The sequence below is a fragment of the Oryctolagus cuniculus genome, chromosome 6, assembly GCF_051225735.1.
Source record: "Oryctolagus cuniculus isolate XC-2025 breed Fujian yellow rabbit chromosome 6, ASM5122573v1, whole genome shotgun sequence".
NCBI classification, from domain to species: Eukaryota; Metazoa; Chordata; class Mammalia; order Lagomorpha; family Leporidae; genus Oryctolagus; species Oryctolagus cuniculus.
The window spans coordinates 101,793,352-101,812,195 of record NC_142872.1 but is presented as its reverse complement, the minus strand read 5'-3'; positions in this window follow the sequence as shown (position 1 = coordinate 101,812,195).

Sequence of the window (18,844 nt, the reverse complement as noted above, 5' to 3'; positions counted from 1 at the left end):
AAGTTCTCACTTTGACTGTAAAATAGAAATAATTTAAGGAATTTAAACACATGAATGCTTCCCAAAAAACTACATTTTAAAACAGAGTTATTTGAAGGTATACAATGTTTCAAGAAGCAATATAAAAATAAAATAATTTAGGCTTGCTTTTTTTCTGCATTAAAAACCAGGATTATAGTAAAATGTGAAAGAAATTCATCCTTTTAATTTAGTTTTATATCATTATCAAGCACAAACTGTTTTATTTCATCTGTGGCAAACTATGATACACTATATTAATAATAGAACACTGGAAAAAGGAAATCAAATAAATAAAATTTCTGAGTTTTTCTAAGAGAACTAATCATAACACTAATTTGGATTTACTTGAGAATATTTAAATGTAATATTTTGCCACATTTTATTTTCATTGTTTCTACTTTATAAGGGTTTAAAGTTATTGGAAATACATGTTTATTTCTATGGATATTAGCTGCCTATTTTTAAGTAAAATATTATTTTTGCATATGTTTTAATGTAACTATTTTAATATGCATATAAAAATGCTTATTTTCTTAATTAATGTCAAAGACTACTAGCTCACCTAGATATATATAATTGCAGCTTTTAATTTTATTTTCATTTTGTGTTTTATTTTCTATTTATCATTGTATGTAAAAATAGTAGCAAATGGCTTTGTAAATAATGAGATTGTCTAAAAAATGTAGAGAAGTTCTTGAATTTTCCATCAACAAAGTCTCCAAGGAAGATAAACAAAAGAAAAGCAATTTTTTTCTTTTCTTGCCAAAAGAATGAAGGTATGAAGTTGTAATTTTAGAGTCTGAACGTAAGAATACTTTAGATGACCAAAAGAATGGTTGATTTTTAATACATGCTTTTCAGTCTTAGGGATAATGTAACAAAGCATGCATTTCTAAAACCTAATTATATAGATTGTATTGATTTTAAAATTATAATTAATATATAGTTTGTATATAATCTCTGTACCTTAAATATAAACAATATTTCAAGTATAGCTTTTAATTATTAAATGAAATTATAATGAACTGTTTCATTGATTGTATGTTTTTATGAGGACAGTAATATTCTTAAAGAATCTCAAATTGTAAAACTTAAACTCAAAGTATTATGAATGCCATATAAAATCTGAATATGTGGAACTATTGAATTAGTTCAATACCACTGAGTAACTGAATGCTTGTGTAGCTCTGAATATAAAGACACTAAAGCTTAATTAAAATAGAATCAAGTACTTATCTAGGAGAGCAGACAATACATATTTTTATTTCTGGATTCTTAATTACTTGTGTTATGGGAAAGATGTAATTTACAGATCAGAAATTTTGTTCGTAGCTATACTTACAGTATCTAACACAGTTCTTGGTACATAGTAGGTATTATACAGTTATTTTTGGAAGATTAAAATAATAAATATAATTACTAGCTCTTCTTAGAAAGATAAACATTTTTTATTTGTTGCATTTATAATTGATCCTCTTATTCAGTATAATTGATTATTTTAAAAACAATTCCATTTAAGTAGATTATTTTCAGAAAAATGTTAACTGGGCCTTTCAAGACACTATATAAAAATAAAGAAAGTTTAAAAACTTGCAAGACATCTAACTGTTCTTTCAAAAATCTTTGTTTTATATGATATAAAAGACATAAAATTATTATCAATTAATAGCATAACAAACTTTCAAATGTTCCTTGTCTGTGGAATAGTCTCTTAATACATTTCAACTGAAAAAATAGGGAAAAAAATAACAAGATTGGAAGCATGGGGAAGGGGAATTGTAAAAATGTCTTAAACAACCATTTTTAAATACTTTAATGCAACTGTGTAATAGATAGTACTGGATATGAAACAGTGCTTTTATAAAGCATTTTGTATTATTGAGAAAAGTAAAGAACACTAGTAAGGTATATTAAAAACAAAATTACATGTTTCCTTGAGAAAAATAAGCTTGACTGATTGTCTATAGACTGAACTTGTTAATGACTGGAGTCTGAGTGGTTGGCTTCTTACTGTTGGAATCAAAATAAGTATTTCATAAAAAGATGTTCAGGGTTTTGAATTTAAATTCTGAGATCATGATCCTCTAAATAAGATTATCATTAGAGCATTATTCGGTCTGGAATAAGAGTAAGGAGGTGTGAGTGATTTGGCCTCAAGTTTAATTATTTGCCTTGGCTTCCCACATAATTTGCTAAGAAGGAAGACTAGGAATGCGAGTTAGAATGCAAAGACAAGATGGCTATACCTCAGCAGCTAACATCATCATTGCTTTTATGTCTTGGCTTTACTAGGTCATTGCTTTACCTGAGCATCACAAAACCAGTGGAGCTTTAGTCTCCACATGACCTTCCCCTCATGATCATTTTCAATTTATTTTTTTCCTTTAATGTCATCATTTTAATGTAAATCTTTCTTTTTCTTTTCAATGAAATGAAATGATTAAGTAATTCTGCCTTTTGCATGATTAAAGATGACGGATAAGCTTGGGTGGATAAAAATCAAGGCTCCTAACAGAATCTATGCACCTCACATGTCAGAATCCTTCTAGCTTGCTCACTGTTAATGACAGGAAAAATTAGCATGTCTGTGGAAAGCCTAGGAAGAAACCATAGATAAGGAAACTATATCATTTTTTTACCAAAAATTAAATTGCTTTCACTTTTTGTTGTAATTAATCTCCAGTATAAAGAGTAGAAATTTAATTTATGTTAGTCCTAAGCACAATAAAGTTTCTATTACACTGAAAAAATCAGTGGTTATTTAATAATTCTTTAGAAAATATACAGATATAAGCATATATGGGACAGGGAGTAAATAAAATGCAAGGCAATTTACTGAATCATTTATGATATAAAATATTGTTTACTCTAATAGTACTGCTTTGGTAAGTTCCTCACAGTGACTTAGGGAAAACAAACCAAAAAAAAGATGGTATTTTTCATTTTACTTTTTAGAACTCCTTTGTAGTTCATCTTTTTATAGTTTACCTAGAACTATCTATCAGAAAGAAACTATTACAAGAGACTACGTATCTATTGCCATTGTTTTCAGATACAAGTCCTGGACTCCTGCTAAGAATTGGATTTTTGGCCTAGCACTAGCTAGTCTTCTGTGATTCATTTGAATTTTTAGCAATCTGATGTTAAATGCCCAGAATATTTTTAATTTCCTACATTTTCGAGGACTCACCCATAGTTTCAGCTTTGGTTTTGTAAAACAAAAACCATTAGTTTCTAAGCAGAGGCCTGTGGTAAAACAGCTCAGCATCCCCTCATCAGCTCTGCCAGCCAGGATCACGTTTCCTGACCTAAGTTTTGTAGACATCTGTAGCGTGGTATCCCTGGGTTCCTTTTTTTGACAGAAGAAATTACCATTCTTTGAATTTTTTTTTTTTCTGAGTATGTTCTGGATGGCAAAATTTGGGCTACAAAATGCTAATTTCTAACCTAACACCATGACAGCAATCACAGCCGTCACAAGGACGGAATAAAGAGAGCAATCTAACATCCAGGGAGATGAGTTTCTCATCAGTGGCTGGCAGGCTGCCGTGAAGGCTTACAGTAATCCCATTGGACAGCCCTGGCTGATGAAGCCTGGGAACAGGCAGCCACAATGTAGGGAGTTCACAATTGCAAGCATTTGTCCATAATTTAAAGCTATACGAGAAGTGGAGAGTATTCATCTGAACAACCAGCTGTAATTTCACTGCAGTAACATTTACACAGCGTTTAACCCATTAACTCCTTCCTTCCTTATGCGCACTCTCATCCTTGTTTTATAAAACGTGTCTCTAAAAAGCAACATGCAAACACCTACCCAAGCTCATCTATTAAGCTGTGAAATGCTGCCACAAGAATAAAAGCTTTCTGTTTGGAAACAGCATCAGTGAGTGACATTTCTAAATCTCAGACTTGGCAGTTTTTTGATAGTTTCCTCTATCTATCGTGCCTTTAGTACTTGAAATTCATTTTTAGCATATTTTGAGCCTATCTATCTAGGCTAGTATTTAATTTTTTTTTCATTTTTCATGTGTGCTGCATCTGGTCATCTATGATTCCAGCGTGAGATGTAACCAGAATGTAATAATTCAAGGTATCACAATTTTACCACTCACACAGAGCCGTGTGTGTGTGTACATCTTCCCTGGCTACTGCACATAAATATCGCAGACCTCTGCAACATATACTTTATTTTTCTCCATTGTTTCTTTAAATATTGGTCATAGTTTAAGGAAAAAATTATTTTGTTATGGTAAAAATGTAGAATGATAGCTTTTGTTTTGTTTTGTTTTGTTTTTAAGGCAAGGAAAGAGGCAGAAAGACAGACTGAGATATCTCCCATCAGCAGATATCTTTGCCTAGAACAACCAATGCTGGGCCAAGGCAAAGCCAGGATCCCAGAACTAAATCCACATCTCCCACATGGATGGCAGTGACCCAAGTACTTGAGCCATCACCTGCTGCTTCCAGGGATGTATATTAGTAGACGTTAGAATGAAAAGCATAGCCAGGACTTGAACCAAGGCACCCAGGGATGTGGGCATCCCAAGCACTGTCTTAACAACTATGCCAAATGCGTACCCCTGGAATGATAGTTCTTAAATATACAAAGTGTTCCCCCTTTTAAGAATGATAGTGGCTATGTTATCTGCAGCTCATTTGAGTGGAAGAATGTTGCATCATCTATAGTGGAGTTGGCAAGTTAGGGGTACTTTCTTTTCTGACATAATCATTTTTTCTCCTTCTTTCCCTTCATTCTTTCTCATCAACATTCTCATATGAATAAACATTACAATTAGACTATTTTTTCTTCTTTTCCCAGCTAAAAAAATTAGGCCTTCTCATATCACATATTATATTAGTTCCAATATCAACCCTCCACCAGTATACAAAGAAAATCTGTTTTTATATCTTAACAATAGTTACTCCTTCTCACCATTGTTCTTACCCCCATCATACCCTTTCCTTTTCAAACCACAGAAAAATACTATGGTAACCTAACATTTTAAGCTTTTAACAGTTTGGTCTCAAGTCCAAGTTTCTTTCTCAATAAATTTGTTGAAGGGTAAAGTAACTTGACTTGCCTACAAATCCAACCTTGTTAATGACACTAAACCTTCCATTTGAAATCAAGATCATTACTTATTGTGCAGAAGTATGGATAAACATAATGAAGATTAGCAATTCTTTTAAAATCAGACATATTACTGGGGCAAAAATCACTTTTTTGGCTGCTAATTATTCCATTACACAAATAGAAGAATCCAATAGATAGCTTAGCATTGAGCCACACAGAATACCTGCCATGCATAGATCTTTCGCCCCTAAACAAGTTTGCTCTTTTCATGAAGTTGTCACATATTATTATTACCTGTGTGTATGTGATGCCTAAAGAACAAGGATTTTTCTTTTTAATTACATTCATCATCTACATTTCTTAAATTTTATTGGTACAAAGTATTTATATGTAGTTAAGAGATATAATGTGACATTTTGATACATGTATACATTGTGTATTGATCAAATCAAGTTAATTAGCATATCCATGACCTTAAGGACTTATAATAACAATTTTTTACTTAAATATGCTCCAGAATCCTCAAGAATAGCCAAGATGCACTTCCAGATGGCCCTGAAAGTGATGTTTCTATTCATTCTGCTACTCTCAAATTACCCTTTCAGATTCATATTTAAGCTTAGATTCCTAAAATATGATTAGGGGCCAGTGCTGTGGCATAGCAGGTAAGACCACTGTCTGCAGTGGCAGCATCCCATATGGGTGTCAGGTCGAATCCCAGCTGCTCCACTTCCAATCTAGCTCTCTGCTATGGTCTGGGAAAGCAGTGTAAGAAGGCCCAAGTCCTTACACTCCTGTGGGAGATCTAGAAGAAGCTCCTGGCTCTGGTTTTAGATGGGCCTGGCTCTAGCTATTGCAGCCATTTAGGAAGTGAACCAGCAGATGGAAGATCTCTCTTTTGCTTTCTTTCTCACTGCCTCTTCCTATCTATAACTCTGCCTTTCAAGTAAATAAATAAATATTTTTTTAAAAAATTAGACTAAAAATAATCGATAAATAATTACACAACAGAACATTTAATTTACATTCTTTATCTTACCACTCATGACCCCCAACCTCTAATCTTGTAAAACTTTATTGGAAAATTAAACACAGATCCAGAAAAACACACACACAAAAAATATTATAGCTTAGTCTACTACTGTAGGCAAACCCTCTGTAACCTAACTCAGGCAGGAAAAATAGGACTTATATACCTATGAAATCACTCATATATCCCTTCCCAATGTCAGTCCACTCTCCCGAAATTTGTTGATGGTTTAATCACCAGAAGTGCCCACTTTATAAAGTTCTGATCACTATAACATAGTCTTACCAAAATTTTAACTGGATGTCTTTTTTTTAAAAAAAAATCTTTGTATTTTCCTACATTGTTTCCCATAAAACTTTTCAGGTGAGGTACACAGAAGTCAAAGTTCCCTAAAAAAGCTACAAGCATTTGATTTGAGTTCATAAATCTAGTCTTGCTGGTTGCAAACTCAAGGTACCATTAAACGTGTTCCTTATCCTCTCTACTTCCTGAAAACTGAAATGTTGTTTCCAGAGACTTGACCAGTCTCATGAAACATGTCTTTGAGGGTGTTTTCTTTCATGAGGAAGCACAAAATGCCTTTTCTCTTCTGTTGAAGTTGGTAGCTAGAATGCAAAATGCTTAAATCTATTCATTCATTGAGAATTGCAAACTAATGATAATCTAATTCTATCATTCTTTCTTTGTTAGTTGCGATGACTTTATAAGTAGGAATTACCTATAACTGACCTTGAAAAGCTCTCTCTACCTCTAGAAAAGCCTAAATATCTGACTCTTGGGCAAGTTAAATGCAGTGGGATTTATAACATGTTGTTTAAAATCTAAAACTCCCCTGATGACTCCCAAACCCAGGGTCAGTTTGTTTACTTATGATTTTCAACTGGTTGAATAAGTTAAACAACATGGCTGAGTATGTGAACTGAGGGCCACAAAATGGAAAATTCTGCCTTTACCTCTTCAAAACTGAGATCTATTCCATATATCTTAGTGATTCAATCCAGAGACATACACTTGTTTTTTAAAATAATAACCATACAAAATTGCACCTGGAAATATGTGGATCCTCAGGGTTCATCTGAATTGTATTCTTACATACCATCCTCCTTGACTTTTTTTTTTTAAAGATTTTTTATTTATTTATCTGAGAGGTAGAGTTATAGACAATGAGAGGGAAAGACAGAGAGAAGGGTCTTCCATCCCTTGGTTCACTCCCCAATTGGCCACAACGGCCGGAACTGCACCGAACCGAAGCCAGGAGTTTCTTCCTGTCTCCCACACGGGTGCAGGGACCCAAGGACTTGGGCCATCTTCTACTGCTTTCACAGACCACAGCAAAGAGCTGGATTGGAAGAGGAGCAGCAGGGACTAGAACCAGCGCCCATATGAGATGCCGGCACCACAGGCGGAGGATTAACCTACTGCGCCACCACACTGGCCCCCCTCTTTGACTTTAAATAATAGTTTTAAATAAATATACTCTGTGGAATCTTAGAGATATTTTCAAATATACAAAATTACTCCCAACAATTTTTTATATTGTGGGTTACTTCATACAGACAAGCAAAACAAATGTTTATTTCTTTCCTGTGATTTAGTCAGCAATGAATTGATTCCTCAATATGTAACTATATCCTAGATATATGAATATATGTATCCATTTTTGAAACCCATATGTAGGATGGATCTATTTAAAAGTTCATGGAAATGCATAATATGAAAATCTATGCATGGATTTCAAAACCTGCTTGCCCAAATAAACTTACTATTTAATTCCATTTTTCTACAAACCTTTTGAAATATATATAACTTATTTAAACATATTTAACAAATTTAGATCAAGTTAATATTGGCTTTGATTCCAGCTCAAACTGTTCCACTTATTCAACTACTGTTGCCATCCCATTTGTCCAGATGTTCCAGAGTCATCTTTCCTCCCCCTGACATGCTGTGTTGATCAGGATTCTACTGAAAGACATCTGCAATAGGACATAAGATATACAGTTACATAAGAAGAATTTATTAGAGAAATTGGCCATCTCAGTTATGAAGTCTGAGAAGTCCCACAGCAGGCCACCTAAGCTGGTGGCTTCCAGTGGTATGGCTCAGGGTCTCAGTCTAACTTAGAAGCAAGGAAGCTGCTGATAAACTCAGTCTAAGACTCAAAAGTCTAAGGCTCAAAAGCCCAGGAGGCCACTGGTGCAGGTTCTGGAATCCAAAACCGGGCGAACCCAGAATTCCAACACACAAGGGCAAAAGAAGAGGAGTAACCTGGCTCTGGGAAATAGAGCAAGAATTTGCCCTTCCTTTGCCCTTTTATTCCACATGAGCCCTTTGTCAATTGCATGATGCCTGTTAGGTGGATGTTGCTCATTCAATCCAGCAACACACATGCCAGTCTCCTTCAGTAACAGTCCCACAGACATGCAGAAGTAATCTCTTAATCCATAGGCATCTTGGATGTGTGCTTGCTGCTCCAGAAGCTATGCTCATTGCTATTGAATCAGCCATTCTCTACAGGCCATTTAAGTGAATAGAATAAAATAAACATTTAAAATGCCATATGAGTTCTTACTTATACCTTGAATTCAGAATCAAGACTGTAGAGTGTTTCCTTAATCTGTCCTAAGCATCTTCTCCAGAGAGAAGACACAAGGTGCTCTAATGGATATTTGAAGAGATTTATCTACAAAGAGGGAAATTGCAAAAGTTTGAATATAGAGGAAACACAAAGGTTGGCACAAAAACCCAGGCAACCCATTATCAACCCCATTACAAACGAATGGAACTGGGGACATATAAAAGAAAGGTGTGGAGAGTTAGTGTTTTGCTAGGAAACATGAGGATGACCAAGGAACACAACCAGTATAAAGGGACTTTATAAGGAGGGAACCAGGAGAATTAATGCTCCGATCTCTCACTCTCTTCCCTTCCAGTCTCCTCCCCAGAGCTCTGCAGTGGATACATCTAAGTAGAATCAGACTCAGTAAGAGCACTGTTGATACAGTCCATAGAATAAAGGTGGATGGAAGATAAATAATAAAGATGCAAATGGAAGATGTTTACATCATCAACCTTATCCTTTGTCCATGTGAAAAGTTCAAGTTCTCACATTAGCTGAAATCAATTGCCATAATCAATGAAGTAATCAGTCTCAAACTTAGGCTTCTCTTCTTTTCCTTTCTTCCTTTTAGAATTCATATGAAGGACAGAATTTGTTGTTAACACAAAAATTTTCCCTAGAAGTTCATTTCTTCCTTTAGGCAGTAAGATCTCTGAATCTATCAACTCCAAGATGATAAGTGCATGAACGCTATTGATACAGTCCAGCCAGATCAGTCCCCACAGCCAGAGAACAGGGTGGGAAAACAATGGAGAATCAACCTAATGTAAGCCAAAGACATATGATAAAATCCAAATTATACTCATTGTTTCATAGCTTATTTTTATACTTACTGTGTTTACCAATAAAAGTTCATCAAAGACAGCATTTCAATTGCTGAAAGATATTACATGAATTTGTCACAAATAATATATTCAATTAGTAAATAATCACCTTCTTTCCAGTTAATTTTCTGATTTCAGGAAACATCATTATGGACATCCATGTGACTAATTATTTTGGTTTTTAGCTATATATTGGGCAGCTATATGTTTATAGTTATATGTTAGGTAGTTTTGTAGAAATAGAATTGATATTCCAAATAGAAAGTGCAATTTTAGTGCTTTGGGGATAGTTCACAAAATTGCTCTACAGAAATACGGTACCAATTTATACTCCTTCCAACAACAATTTCCTTCACACTTTTGCCAATAGTCAAGGCAAAATCAAATCTTAAGTAAATATATGGCCCATGATTTCATATCTCCTGACACGAAAACCAGACTCTACTATATATTAGCTACCAAGCTCAAGGCATGTAACTTAACCTTTCTCAGTTTCCTAGCTTCATTGTTCTGTAAATAGAGATGGTAGTTATTGTATCAACTTGTAAATTTTCCTAAAAAGATTGAAAAGGATCCTGAATGCTCAAATACTGATATTAGCTGGCGCCGCGGCTCACTACGCTAATCCTCTGCCTGTGGCGCCGGCACACCGGGTTCTAGTGCCAGTCAGGGCGCCGGATTCTGTCCTGGTTGTTCCTCTTCCAGCCCAGCTCTCTGCTGTGGCCCGGGAAGGCAGTGGAGGATGGCCCAAGTGCTTGGGCCCTGCACCCGCATGGGAGACCAGGAGGAAGCACCTTGCTCCTGGCTTTGTATCAGCGCAGCGCACCGGCCGCAGCATGCTGGCCGTGCCGGCCATTTGGGGGGTGAACCAACGGAAAAAAGGAAGACCTTTCTCTCTGTCTCTCTCTCTCTCTCACTGTCTAACTCTGCCTGTCAAAAAAAATTTAGACAAAATACTGCCTGATATTTAAAAAACATTTAATAAATGTCATCTAAATAGTAGTGGGTTGTTTTTATAATTCTAAAAGTATTTTCTAATTTGGTAAGTATAAAATTGTTTTTTATTGTTTTAACTTAAACTTGTTTAATAATTTAATATTTTTTCATCCCCTTACTATTGATTTGGGTTTATACTTGGTACACATTGTTTTTATTTTGTTGGTGTTTAAGTATTAAGGATGGCATTTCTATTTTACAGATACTTTACATATTATGTATGTTCATATTATTCTCAGCATTTCAATTAGATTTCGTGTTCATGATGATTTTAAAAGTTAAATATTTCCACATAATAGGTAATTTCTTCTATCATTTTAATAAATGATTTCTGACTTTATAGTGGCCAAAAGACCTTCCACAAGAAGAAATTACATGAATAATCATTGTTTTCTCCTAGCTCTATTATAATATCTTTAAAATGTATCTGCACATTAATTGAATGTAAGTTGTGAAATGGACAATCTATTAATATATGATCTTAATGGTTATAATTGCATCCATATTGTATGTGCGATTGTTTATGTGAATTTAGGTATAATTCAGAACTTTCTGTTGTTTCAACCATATCTTACAGCTTTGTAAAACATGTGACTAGATTGCATGTGGGGCTAGAACTATGGTGTAACAGGTAAAGCCACTGCCTGCAGTGCTGGCATCCCATATGGCATCAGTTTGAGTCCCAGCTAGTCCACTTCTGATCCAGCTCTCTGCAGTGGCCTGAGAAAGCTGAAGATGGCCCAATTCCTTGGGGCCCTGCACCCAGGTGGGAAACCCAGAAGAAGCTCCTAGCTCCTGGCTTCGGATCAGCACAGTTCCTGCCATTGCAGCCAATTGTGGAGTGAACCAGCAGATGGAAGACCTCTCTCTCTCTGCCTCTCCTTCTCTCTCTTTGTAACTCTGACTTTCAAATAAATATTTTTAAAAAAAGATTGCAATGTAAGAATTCCCTCTCAACATTTATTTTAAAAAATTCAATTAAGTAGTTTTGTAATGGTTCTGGTAATTAACTTATTGGAATGTGACATTTTAAGGAAAATTAATAAAATAGGAAAACGTGACTTCATTACTGAATTTAGAATAAATATTATTTTTATGTAACTTGGTCTCTTTTTGTGTACATGCATTTGTATATGTGGATTGGAGTCCAATTCTGAATTTGCTTCATCAGTAGGTCACAATCCAAAAAGATGTAAAGCCACTGCTATATTAAAAATTTTTCCAAATAATGTTAGAATAATGTTGATTCAAATTTCAGTGCCTACACCAAGATTTTTCCCATTGGGATTTTTAGTGGCCTTTTATATGAAGCTTTACCATCTTTACTTTCCATTTTAAAGGACAACTTTGTCTGAAGGATTCCATATGCAAGCTTATATCATTGCCATGATGTTTTAGTATTTTTCAATGTGTTAGATAAATCTAATTTAGAATTAATCTGGATTTGTCTTTCATAATTTCTTCTCTGTATGTCTCAGTGTTATTCATTACCTGGTAAAGGAACATTTACTCATATTGAATTTACGGCTCCCATTTGTATCAAGAAACACTTACTCCATTGGAATGTAGGTGAGAGACATTTCTCATGATAAATGGATAAGTATCATATCCTACCCTGGGCCATTTTTTCCTAGAATTTAAGAAGCAACTCGCATATCACTGAGACAGACAGCAAAGAAACATCGAATAGCATTTTGCCCAGACTAAAAAATTGAAGGAGTAAAGATTTCATATGTTTCTTGGTGCTTTAGAAACTTGTGATAGGAAAACAATGATGAAATTATAATATCTTGTTTAGTAAGGTGAACATTCTTAAATTGACTAAGAGGTGAATTTGTGTGTGTGTGTGTGTGTGTGTGAAAGACATAAAGGATAAAGGCACCTCAAAGAGTTCATGAAAACTGAATTAAAACATAAGTTTATTCTGTTACAACAAATTCTGAAGTCCATGTTTATGAGGGGTCTTCAAAACATCCATGGAGATGCACATTATGAAAAAACTATGAATGGATTTCCAAAGGTTTTCATGCCAAAGTAAACGTCTTTTAAGTATATTTTTCATAAACATTTAAAATTTCCTGTGTATGTATATCATTCCTGATAGTACCTTTACCAATATCAAACTTCAGAGTAGCATTTAAAATGTTCTCAATATTGGGGCTGGTGCTGTGGCGCAATGGGTTAATGCTCTGGCCTGAAGCGCTGGCATCCCATATTGGCGCTGGTTTGAGACCCAGCTGCTCCACTTCCCATCCAGCTCTCTGCTAAGGCCTAGCACAGCAGTACAAGATGGCCGAAGTCCTTGCGCCCCTGCACCCACGTGGGAGACCTAGAGGAAGCTCCTGGCTCCTGGCTTTGGATCAGAACAGCTCCGACCCTTCCTTGAGGCCAACTGGGGAGTGAACCATTGGATGGAAGAACCCTCCCACCGCCCCCCCACCCCCGCCTCTCCTCTCTCTGTGTAACTCTTTCAAATAAATAAGTAAATCTTTAAAAAAAATGTTCTCCATATCATGCTAAGGGTTCTACATGTATTCTCTTATTCTCTTATTTAAACTAATCCTATGAAGTTCAAATTGTCATTGTACAAATGTTGAAACTGATGCTAAGAACTAAGAAACTCACACAAGGACTCAAAGCTGGTCTGCAGCATACCCAGGACTGGAAATCTGATTTACTGATGCTTAAACACTGTACATACTGCCCAAATGACAGAAAAATAGTTGTTTCACAGGTTCCTTCATTTTGGAAACAAAGAGATGGACTTTTCCTTTCCAGTTCAGAGTTCCTTGTGGCACTCATTGTTGTCCTTGATTGACTGAATACTAATTCATTCCTTCCTAACCAACAACATTGCCCCAGCATTCTTCACCCTAGATATAATGGCATTTTTCTCTTGTTCTGGTATTCATATTTTTCATTCACATAACTTTTTGAGAGAATAAACGATTCTTCTAATTTAACTTCAACACAGGACAAAGCAAGATAAGTTCAATGTTTTTTTTCATTTTTCACTTTGGGAAAAAAATAAGCTGTTAGTCAAATCAACTTAAGAAACAGCTTGAATTGCAAGATAATACTGTTCCTATAAGTAATTGCTTATGTGCTTGTCCTATTCATAGTGGAAGAGCTATGATTTATGAACATTTTTATTTAAAGCATAATCTTGGATTTATTCCAAATAATTGTCATCTTTGAGATGTTGTCAACCTGGGCTAGCCACAGGGATGCCAGAATTAAAGTATTATATCAGCTCACCACATGGTCCACCCATTGGGCTCAAGTACATTTTTATCCGCTCTCTTTTATCACGCATTCCCTTACTTCACATTTATATTTAATCCATTGACTTATGTGATTTCTTTTATACAAGAGAGCATGTAAAACACAGGAGAAAATGAGTAGACATAGTCACTTAGCAGGAGCTTTCCTCCCAGTTTTTCTCTCCCCCTTTCTGGCTGAAACTCCATTAGACAAAAGTGCCCCTGGTATTAATCTACAATGATTAGCTGTGAAGTGGAACACAAAGGCAGGCCTGGGATGGAATCATCTGAGGGTGGGAAGATACTTGAGAGCAAAAGGATCATGAAGAACATGAGTTTAAGAGGCAAACTTTCAAATAATACCAGGAGCAAGAAATTATGTTAGTGACAGCTGCAACCAAATGGGGATTTTTATACACACACACACACACACACACACAAATTCACTACTGTGGGATTATTACTAACCTGGCAATACATGCAGCCAAGAGAGCAATGTAAATATATTTCAGTTAGTTTTTTCTCTCTTTCTTCCCTATTTCCTTTCTAAAGATTGTAATCTCCTGACCTTTTCCTCCTGTAACCTTCCACATTTTATTTTTACAACCTGCCATTAATATTGGGCTAAAAGCAGCACTTCTTACAAAATATGTCTATGCTCCTCTAATTAATCCAGACTCTGTTGCAATGGTATTAGGCCATAAGTTTAGCTGCAGTCAACATTAATTAACAGAGATGATTTGTTTTACCTGTAGCCTGTGTTTGAGAATTAGTGTGCTGCTTCCTTGGGGAGAAAGTAACATAACATCATGTAGTGAGCTGAATCTCTGTCACCAGATGGAAGAGCAGCTCCAATGACTGGCATAGGATTTCCCCTGGATAGTTTTTTTTTTTAATTATTTATTTATTTGTTTACCTGAGAGGCAGAGTTACAGACAGAGCGAGCTCTGGAGAGGCAGAGAGAGGTGTCCTCCATCTGCTGGTTCACCTTCGAAATGGCTACAATGGCCTGAGCTGAGCCAATCTGAAGTCAGGAGCCAGGAGCTTCTTCTGGGTCTCCCACGTGGGTTCAGGAGCCCAAGAACTTGGGCCATATTCTTCTGCTTTCCCAGGCACATTAGCTGGGAGGCAGACAGAAAGTGAAGCAGCTGGGATTCAAATCAGCACCTGTATGGGATGCCAGTGCCAGCCTCTTGAATAATTATTAAAAGTTGTGAATTCAACTGCTAAGATTCTAAGATCAATTTCCTCTGTAGTGTATAGATTTAGTATGTTCTATATAGATTATAGGTCAGTTTGATCTGTAATATAATCTGCTTCCCATTAAGCAGAATTTTAAACTAATATGTACATTGATACTTACTGCTAACATGCCCACTAAGTTGAAAAAATACAAAGGTCAAGACCAGGGTTTTTCTGGTAGCCCTTCTAAATTCCTTCAGATACATGTAGAATGCCTACAGTATGTTCATGATTATTTCAGGTATGTATTGGGAGCGGTGAAAGACAGACAAGATTCCTGCTCTCAGAGGAGGCTTCCAAAAAACAAATAAACAAATAAACACATAACACAGAGATTGAAAAGTGCCATAACAGCAATACCATTATTACACGACAGGAGTGGAGAAGGGGATTTTTCAGCTAACTACTTAATGAAAGCGAAAGTTAGGGAGTTAGGGCATGAATGAAATAAAGGAACTAGCTCAAATTTTTTTGATTATAGATGAGATTATTTTACTGCTTTAAGTAGCAGAAACAAGTCTAAGATAATTGGACATCAAAGCATAATGAACCTGCAGAGAATGTACTAGTACTAGTAGTACTTTAACTACTTAAAGTTTAGTACTTTAACTACTTATAAGTACTACTAGTACTAGCTGAGGCCAGAGAGCAATACGCAGTGCCTTCAGCCATGATAAGGATTTGCAGTTTTACTCTAAATTCTATGGGGAAATATTGGAGAAATTTAAGTAGGAAAATGTCTTAATACCATTTACATTTTTGAAAAACTTATTCTGGACATGATGCAGAGTGAATATATTTTTAACACAAAACTGATCAGAGCACTAACAGATGTGTAAAGTAAAGAAACAAAGAATAACTCCTCTGTTTAGATTTTGGTGGCTATGTACAGGGCTCCCTTTGCTAAAATGTAAAGCTGGAAGAATTTGCTTTCAGAAGGGATTTGTGATGCCAAGGGATGTCCAAATGTAATAGTTTAGTAAGAAATTAGAAGATACAAGAAAACAGTGGGAACATTAGAGGAAGGCATACAATTTACAAATCTCTTTATAAAGATTTCCTTCAACGGTGTTAGATTGAGTAGGATTCCTTGGGGAGAGAGCTCACATCAAGAGGAGTGATCTGAGGTTGGAGTCTTGGAATATCCCAGTGTTTAGAAACTCAGTCTTAATTACTCAGTTTCTAACTTCCTCTCATAGCCTATTGCTCTAAGCATCTTCAAAGTTGTATTTTCAGGGAATCCATAGCTATTTTTGTGAAAATTTTAGTCATGCTGGGAACCTATTAGGAAAACAACACTTTTTGAAAAATCTATAAATCACACTACTTACATGCTAGCTTACTGTGTCTGTAGCCCTAATTTAACTATGAAATAGTCAACTAACACAAAAAAATCCACATCATCTGGATCAACATAGGGAGAGTCAGAACAAACTGCTTCCTTCAATAAAAAAAAAGAGTGTGAATATAATCATAAATTTGAAATAACTTATCACCCTGCCACAAATCTTGATTGGGTTTCCATGAAAAGCCCACTAGTGAAAGAATCACTTGGGTAGTCAAGGAAGTGATAAGGAGGGCCACAGGAATGAGTAATTGTTCTAAGCATGATCTGACCTAGTTATATGGCTTGGAGACATCACTCAAATTTCCTCTATTTTTTTGAAGCAAGTGCTTTGAAATGACCAGCAGCAGAAATCCCATTTGCCATCTATGAGACCTGCATTCACAGGCAAACCGCAGCCCACTGCTCACCAGTTTATACAAGTATGGCTTTTATTGGTAACAAATGCCAGATCATGCAGATGAGGGAGGGGGCAGAAGATGTCTCAATGAAAGAATGATGTTCATTTCTTTAAAAACTCTTAATGAATTCCAGAATGCCAGCAACAGCTTTCTTTCTATAGCACCATAAACACTGTATCCAGAGAAACTAAAGGAAGATGTTAAATAAAAATGTCTACAACACAGTCTTAATTAGCAATTTCATGAAGGATCTTAATAAGAAGGAATTTGGGGTGGGGAGGAGAAAACTTATTTGTTCAATTTGTTTTAGTAATAGCCTATATATAACTTTTTCACATCTGCTTAGTAAACGTTGATGAATAGGGTAAATATGGATTGGCTTGATTTGCTGTGAACTGTCTCATTGCCATAGAATGATTTCCAATTACATTGGGAGCATTGTGATATATACAGCTGCTATTATAAATTTGATAAAGGATAAATACGAAGAGAGAAAGAAAATGGAAGAGGAGAAAGGTATCAAGGAATCTCCACCTTACCTGAAATCTTGGCTTCTGCTGTTTGGCTCAGATTCATATGAAACTGAAGATCCTGGTATTGTCCTTTCTCCAAACTTGAGAATCCCAGACTTGAACATAGATGTCTAATTGGCTGTTATTAATGATCCATGAGATCTATCAAATTTTTTCTTCATTTTCCAGTTACATATTTAACTTCCAGCAATTTCTACTTCCCTCTGCTTTGCCAGCATGAATTAAGCTGTTTAAGAATTAGGCGGCTTTCAGTACAGTCACACAGATCTCCATTACCATATGTAAAACTCAAGCTTATCCTGATAATCACAGTATACCCAGTCATCTTGTATGGGGTTTTGTTTAAATTTACCTGCATATTCATATATCAAGACCCTTCAAACAATAATTCACTCAATTTATTAATTTATTAAATATTATTGAGCCCTTACACTCTAACATTTGTCTCCTTATGATATACTAATTATAGAACAGTGAGCCAGACAGACATGTGGGAGCCAGCACAGTGGCGAAGTGGATAAGCCCACTGCCTGCAGTGCCAGCATCCCATATGGATGCCAGTTCAAGTCCTGGGTGAACTACTTCCAGTCCAGCTCTCTGCTATGGCCTGGGAAAGCAGTGGAAGATGGCCCAAGTCCTTAAGCTCTTGTACCTGTGTGGGAGACCTAGAAGAAGCTCCTGGCTCTTGATCGGCACAGCTCCGGCTGTTGTGGCCATCTGTAGAATGAACCAGCGGATGGAAAAATCTCTCTCTCTCTCTCTCTCTCTCTCTCTGTCTCATTCAAGAGGCTGGCACTGGCATCCCATATAGATGCCAGTTTCAGTTTCAGCTGCTCCACTTCCAATCCAGCTGTTATGGCCTGAGAAAGCAGAAGAAGATGGCCCAGGTGTTTGGGCTCCTGCACCCTTGTGGGAGACCTAGAAGAAGTTCCTGGCTCCTGGCTTTGTATCAGCATAGCTCCAACCATTGCAGCCATCTGGTGAGTGAACCAGCGGATGGAAGACACCCCCCCCACCTCTGCCTCTGTGTAACCCTGCCTTCAAATAAATAAATAAATCTTTTTTAAAAAGACACGAGTCTAATGTGTAAGCAAGAATTATAGAAAAAAATAAAAATTATTCAGTGACACAATATATGGAGTGATTCTAGAATACATTTTAATTATTATAATAATACTGAGCAGTATCCCTAAAATCATGGCCTATTTTTCTCTATAGTGGAAATCACTCCTTCGTCATTCCTGAGTCACATTGTCTATATGTTACTATATGTCTATATGTCTCAATGTTACTACATTGAGATCTCTTCTGCAATAATCTCAATTTGCTGGGGCTAAGATAGGGTCTTGGTCATCTGTGTACTTATTCAGGGACTTGATAATTGTAAATCGATGAGCAATTTTGTATAGACTCCCTCCACTGAGAATTATCATTAAGATAAAATCTCTTGTAATTAAGCTCTACCCAGGTGGATGGGGATTTATTGGGAATT